We start from the raw sequence: 7,159 nt of genomic DNA, 5'->3' as shown, positions 1-7,159 counted from the left end.
TTTTGGAACTCCGACTTCGTGCCAGGCCTCACTGACCGACATCGATACCTCTCCTCAGTGCTGCATTCCGTGAAGAATGGGCTGCCATTCCCCAAGAAACCTTCCAGCACCTGATTGAACTTATGCCTGTGAGAGTGGAAGCTGTCATTAAGGCTAAGGATGGGCCAACACCATACTGAATTCCAGCATTACCAATGGAGGGCGCCACGAATTTGTGAGTCATTTGCAGCCAGCTGTCCGAATACTTTTGATCTCACAGTGTATTGTGTGCGCACATGTGTGCATGTGTGTGTGCGTGTGTGTGCACAAGTGTGTGTGTGTATGCCATGCACATTTTAAATAGGACAGTTTTTAAGTTTCACCGTGGCTAGCTGTCCAAGTCAGGTTAGTTTTTAAGTGTAATATTTCACAGTTCACCATAATTATTGTTGTTCATCCATGTAACTGCTACTATTGGGAGTGTTTTGGTGTAAGAATAAAAGTATCTCTACATTTGTTCTTAGTGTAGATTTATATATGTGTCTGAATATTGTAAATATTTCAATTATTTTATTTGTTGAAAAAAGTATTATGTGGAAAAGATTCAGATTTGAATTTCAAGAACTGAATTTTAATCTCGAGAATCAAACTGTATGTTTCTCAAGAATCAGATTGTATCTGTGACAACTGAATAAATGAAAAAATTCATTACAATTTATCTTTGTTGTTATTTACAAAAATAATCAGATTGTATCTATGAAAATTGAACAAACAAAAAAATCCACTACTGTATATCTTTGTTGTTGTTATTTACAAAAAAAAAATAGTTTTGAACATGAAGGTGAAGTTTAACACATATGATAACAAAATATATATAATGGTTTTTGTGGGATTATGCCTATCATGCAGCACAGACTGGCTCAGTGGAGCATGATGCACGTGACTGTTTCCACTTCCAAAGACATATAACAAACATGTCCAAAAATTACAACATCTGTGCTTGAAGAAGACAACAGATATTTTATCTGGGCAAAACTGCGTACTATGTAACTATCAAAATGGGAATACGGTAAATCAGTAAATAAAAGTACACACATACAAGAAGGTAAAAATTAATTTATTTCACATTCAACTTAAAAGAAGTTTTACGTTTTCGTATGCAGACACAACACTATTACCATACACGTTCTTCTTCGTCTTGAGTTGATGGAGAGCAGGACACCCGTAGAATTTCAGGTCTTGAACAGCAGCAAACGTGAAGATTTGACGCATCGATGTGATCTTCTCCTTGCCTTTGATGTATATGAAGGTATCCGTGTGGTTTAATAATCAAGTGACATCACCATACGTTTACTGTGTGTGCCACAATCATCCCATTGAATTCCGTGGTAGAAACAAGTTAACCACTCTGACTCCTCTGTGTTTTAGTGCACTTCACATCCTTGAAAGATCTCCATGATGCCATGTTTGTTGAGAATGTCTCTATTATTGTGGCACCTTCTATGTATGCGATGAATGAAACATCTTTAAGTATGAATTGTCTATGCTCATCATCATAGACACACTAGGTGTCTGGAATGATGTTCAAAAATGGCTCTAAGCACTATGGGACTTAACATCTATGGTCATCAGTCCCCTATATTTAGAAATACTTAAACCTAACTAACCTAAGGACATCATACACATCCATGCCCGAGGCAGGATTCGAACCTGTGACCGTAGCAGCTGTGTGGTTCTGGACTGAAGCGCCTAGAACCGCTGGAATGATGTTCACACCTTGAGATGCCATTGTGGTATGATCTCAGAATGGTGCAGCACCTGTTCATTTATATAATTCGTTGCACAACAGTGGTGAGTAGTCAATAGTTAATCATACAGTCATGTAGAACCAGAGCATACTGGGAAATTTGCTGAACATTCAAATTCAATTCCTAAATAACACTGTGTACTCGAAAACCCCCCATGAACTGAAAAATAAAGGTGGAAATACATTGGCATTTAGAATATTTAAAAGCTTCAAACGCTGCTCGTCTGGTACAGTTGAGTGTTGCATTTTCCATATAATTTTATTTATGATGATCTCATTGTCCTCTTGAGCTCCTTGAATGTATGAGTTGTTATCTGTTGCACTCTGTACCAGAATATGTTCCTGTTAAGCATCCAGAATAATTTAATGCATGTCCTCAAAGTATACCATAAGCAATTTAAATGTATACATGCCATAAATCTCTTGTTCATATCCTATCTCATGAAACAGGAATGATAAAGCATTATGTGTAAGTTGGATGCCACTGCAGCAGTACCATACCTTTTCATAAAAGATCCATCAAGATATGTGAATCTCTTGAATGGGATGGTTAAAGCATCTTCCTGCTGGATGACAATCCTAATTTCACTGTTCTTGTTAAATATGGTTGATACATAAGGTTTATGAGAGAAGTATTCCTGTCATGTGATACACTTATTGTATTCCACTGGGCTAGTAATATCGAATGATGTCATTATGTGGCTTCAGTCCAACTGATCTAAGTAATTCATACTTTGCGCCTGTTATCACCTCTCTGTTCTGTTGTGAAGTGCCACATTGTGCATTGTATACATTGGTTTTATACATAAGGCCATCCTGTCTTTGTTGACAATATAGGGCTGCTGCGATCCCTGACTGCTTGAAGCCCACTGCCTACACTTCCAGTCCAGAAAGTATGCCGTCATTGCTTCTGCCTCCAACAGGTCCTGCCTGGCTGGTTGAGGCCGCCGCCACACTTCTGGCTCTCTGCACGTTCAAGGTCACTGCTGGTTCCACTTTAGATGTAGCCATGCAATTTCCTTGCCACGATAGTTAACTAGTTGATTATCCTGATCCACAATACGCAGCACCAGATAGTTCAATGCCCGAACTGTAACTGGGAGGTAAATATCATTGGTAGGTGTCTCAATGATCTTATACCCTACTCCCACTGATGGGAAGAATCCGTAAATTGTATGAATCAGTCTTTTGTTGAGATAAGAGTTTGTTGCAATGTTCTACTCGATACTTATTGTACTGACAGGAATTGTATCCAGTGACTGATCATATCTGTAGAATTTATATGGATCCTTCTTCAAAATCTGTCCTTTAGTGAAACTGAGTACCCATCCTATAGAACCTTTCTGGATAAAGTCAGTCATTGCAATCGTCTTCATTTCAGATTTAAGTGTCTTGATGTTTGCATGTAGCGCAATCTCTTTTCCAGTTTTAAGACTCCGTTTGAATCGTCAATATTGTATGCACCAGGTTCTGTTTCCACAATTTCTTTTGCATCATTAATTTCCAGATGTAGTTTATTGTTAGCCTCTGTGGCATTCGGAATGCTGTTTTAAGTCTCCAGTCCAATCAGCACAATACTCCAGTCTCAGTTACTTAAATCGATCAGTAGGAAGTACACTCCTGGAAATTGAAATAAGAACACCGTGAATTCATTGTCCCAGGAAGGGGAAACTTTATTGACACATTCCTGAGGTCAGATACATCACATGATCACACTGACAGAACCACAGGCACATAGACACAGGCAACAGAGCATGCACAATGTCGGCACTAGTACAGTGTATATCCACCTTTCGCAGCAATGCAGGCTGCTTTTCTCCCATGGAGACGATCATAGAGATGCTGGATGTAGTCCTGTGGAATGGCTTGCCATGCCATTTCCACCTGGCGCCTCAGTTGGACCAGCGTTCGTGCTGGACGTGCAGACCGCGTGAGACGACGCTTCATCCAGTCCCAAACATGCTCAATGGGGGACAGATCCGGAGATCTTGTTGGCCAGGATAGTTGACTTACACCTTCTAGAGCACGTTGGGTGGCACGGGATACATGCGGACGTGCATTGTCCTGTTGGAACAGCAAGTTCCCTTGCCGGTCTAGGAATGGTAGAACGATGGGTTCGATGACGGTTTGGATGTACCGTGCACTATTCAGTGTCCCCTCGACGATCACCAGTGGTGTACGGCCAGTGTAGGAGATCGCTCCCCACACCATGATGCCGGGTGTTGGCCCTGTGTGCCTCGGTCGTATGCAGTCCTGATTGTGGCGCTCACCTGCACAGCGCCAAACACGCATACGACCATCATTGGCACCAAGGCAGAAGCGACTCTCATCGCTGAAGACGACACGTCTCCATTCGTCCCTCCATTCACGCCTGTCGCGACACCACTGGAGGCGGGCTGCACTATGTTGGGGCGTGAGCGGAAGACGGCCTAACGGTGTGCGGGACCGTAGCCCAGCTTCATGGAGATGGTTGCGAATGGTCCTCGCCGATACCCCAGGAGCAACAGTGTCCCTAATTTGCTGGGAAGTGGCGGTGCGGTCCCCTACGGCACTGTGTAGGATCCTACGGTCTTGGCGTGCATCCGTGCGTCGCTGCGGTCCGGTCCCAGGTCGATGGGCATGTGAACCTTCTGCCGGCACTGGCGACAACATCGATGTACTGTGGAGACCTCACGCCCCACGTGTTGAGCAATTGGGCGGTACGTCCACCCGGCCTCCCGCATGCCCACTATACGCCCTCGCTCAAAGTCCGTCAACTGCACATACGGTTCACGTCCACGCTGTCGCGGCATGCTACCAGTGTTGAAGACTGCGATGGAGCTCCGTATGCCACGGCAAACTGGCTGACACTGACGGCGGCGGTGCACAAATGCTGCGCAGCTAGCGCCATTCGACGGCCAACACCGCGGTTCCTGGTGTGTCCGCTGTGCCGTGCGTGTGATCATTGCTTGTACAGCCCTCTTGCAGTGTCCGGAGCAAGTATGGTGGGTCTGACACACCGGTGTCAATGTGTTCTTTTTTCCATTTCCAGGAGTGTAATTCGCGCATAATACTGACGATTGATCTTTTAAAGCCAGAGTAGATGACACTCCATCTGAACCCCAAGTAATGGGTGGATGCTCAATGCAACTCATATTGGAGCAAGGTGTACAGATGCCCACACAAGTAGCGATGAAAATTGTAGAACACACGTCTTCTGTCAGTGAAGTATCGTTGTAACTCTTCTGGTGGCTGTATGTCTCCAAATGAGTCTAAATAGTAGGCGTTACTTTTATTTTTCTTAACATACGCCAGAAAGCAAAGTCAAAGAGAATAATGAAAGACGTGTCACCTGGCGTCAGAGACGCCACAGAGCCCCCCCCCCCCCCCTGGGAGTGCAGAGCATGGCTGGGCGAAGCTAGCACACGTCCACAAAAAATCTTCATGCCAGCATAGAGGGCGGAGGCTGCGTCTGGCACACGAAGTGTGTATCTCAGGCACGTCGTCGTCATGGTCTCGCACTGCAGGTAGCTGTGCAGGCGATGGAGAGTCGATGGGGGCCGCGGAGGTGGCGATGGCAGGTGAGGCGTTGGCCGAGGCAGCTTGGCAGGAAGTGGTGAGGAGGGACCATGCAGGCTTTATACATTGTACCAAAACTATACTTGGGCAGCCATTGAGCAGAATAACGAATGTATTTACCCCGCGGCATAATACGCAGTGCAGGATGGAGTGCAGAGGTTGCAGAACTGCACGAACAGAGTCGTTCCACAACATGACAAGATCGAAAGAAATCAAATCCTTATGAACAAAAATATGTGGTGTGGCGTGCACTCGAGGTAGAGGTGGGCAAAGGCAGGCCACGTGAGCAAGCACTCGTTCAACAAGAGCCGTCAGGTTGGTAGCGTCTGTCAGAGAAGTGTCCGCGACGGATCTGGCAGGTAGGACGAGTGGTTCGCCATACAGGACCTCCGCCAATGAAGCATTGAGGTCCTTCTTGTGCACAGAGCAGATTCCCAGCAATACCCACGACAGAGCATCAGACCAAAGCCCGCTGTGGCACATGAGTGCAGCTTTTAATGTCCTGTGCCATCGCTCGACTAGTCGTGTGAAATTCGCCGCCCTGCAAAACTCACGCAGGAGAGCAAAAAGCGACGACTCGAACTGGTGGCTGTAACATCATAGATTAAGGGTCGACCTGCGACAGCAATCGCACAACTTGCGTACGAGCCGCTAGACGCCACCGCGAGCGCTAGAGTGCATTGCGATCGCAGGCGCGCGTGTTTCGTACGGGCCGCGAGGTGCCGCCACGAGCGCAACCGTATATAAGCACCGACGGAGTTCGGCCAGTTCTCATTTTTTTGGTATCTCATTTTTGCCTATTCTCTTATTTGCTTAGTTGCTTAGCTCTTATTGGTTTATGGCTCATGTTATTGTGCTCTCTTTCAGCCATTCTGATTGTTTTGATTTACTCCCAATTGAGAAGTGCTCATTCTGGCATTTCACTTTTGCATATTTCTCATTTTGCTAATAATATGCTCCTTCGCTTTTTACAGTTGAATTGATTAACATAGTCTCATGTACTGTTTGTTCATTTCAGCCTGTTCATATTTTGATTGTCTTTAATACTGTAATAATTATCGGAAGCATTTCTTCCCTTAAACTTGTGTAAAGTATTCTCGATGTAGGATTTGTTCTGTGACACAGGTGTAAGGTTTTGAATATAAATTATATACGAAACTGTGCTTTAAAAGGAATTTATTTTTTCAGTTTGTACTGCATCAGACGACAATTTTGTGATATGAAGGAGAAATTTGAGGGGCGAACACATGGAAATAGTCTTAAGTGAGCCCCTTTAAAAATAAAAATTTGTGTGACACTGAAAGACGTGACACTGTAGGCACCGAAAATTTATATACATATAAAATTATACGTCACATGGCCCTGGTCCATGGTCAGCGGGAGGGGGCAACTGAATCTAGCCACCAATGCCGAAATGTACGCGCAAGCGATTGTCTCAGTTGTAATGTCCACTATGGGTGCCGCCTCAGCCCGTCGGGTGATGCGGTCGATCATGGGAAGGATGTATTTGTATCCCTCGGAAGGGGGGAGAGGACTGACCACGCCACTGTGGATGTGGTGCAGGCAGCCCCTGGGGATGTCGAACTGTCGTAAAGGAGGCTGCATATGTCTGCTCACTTCGCTCCGTTGACAAGGAACGCAAGTGCATGACCATGAGCGGCAATCGTGCCGCACGCCCAGTCAGATGAAACGTTCGGTTACGAGGCGTGTTGTTGCCCACATTCTGGGGAGAGCAACATTATGTAACGCATCGAAAATCCCGCGCCGAAGGCGGGAAGGCACCAAGGAGCGGGGCAAACCAGTAGAAACGTCACA

Source organism: Schistocerca serialis, chromosome 3, assembly GCF_023864345.2.
Source record: "Schistocerca serialis cubense isolate TAMUIC-IGC-003099 chromosome 3, iqSchSeri2.2, whole genome shotgun sequence".
NCBI classification, from domain to species: domain Eukaryota; kingdom Metazoa; phylum Arthropoda; class Insecta; order Orthoptera; family Acrididae; genus Schistocerca; species Schistocerca serialis.
Note: the sequence above shows the minus strand (reverse complement) of the source record.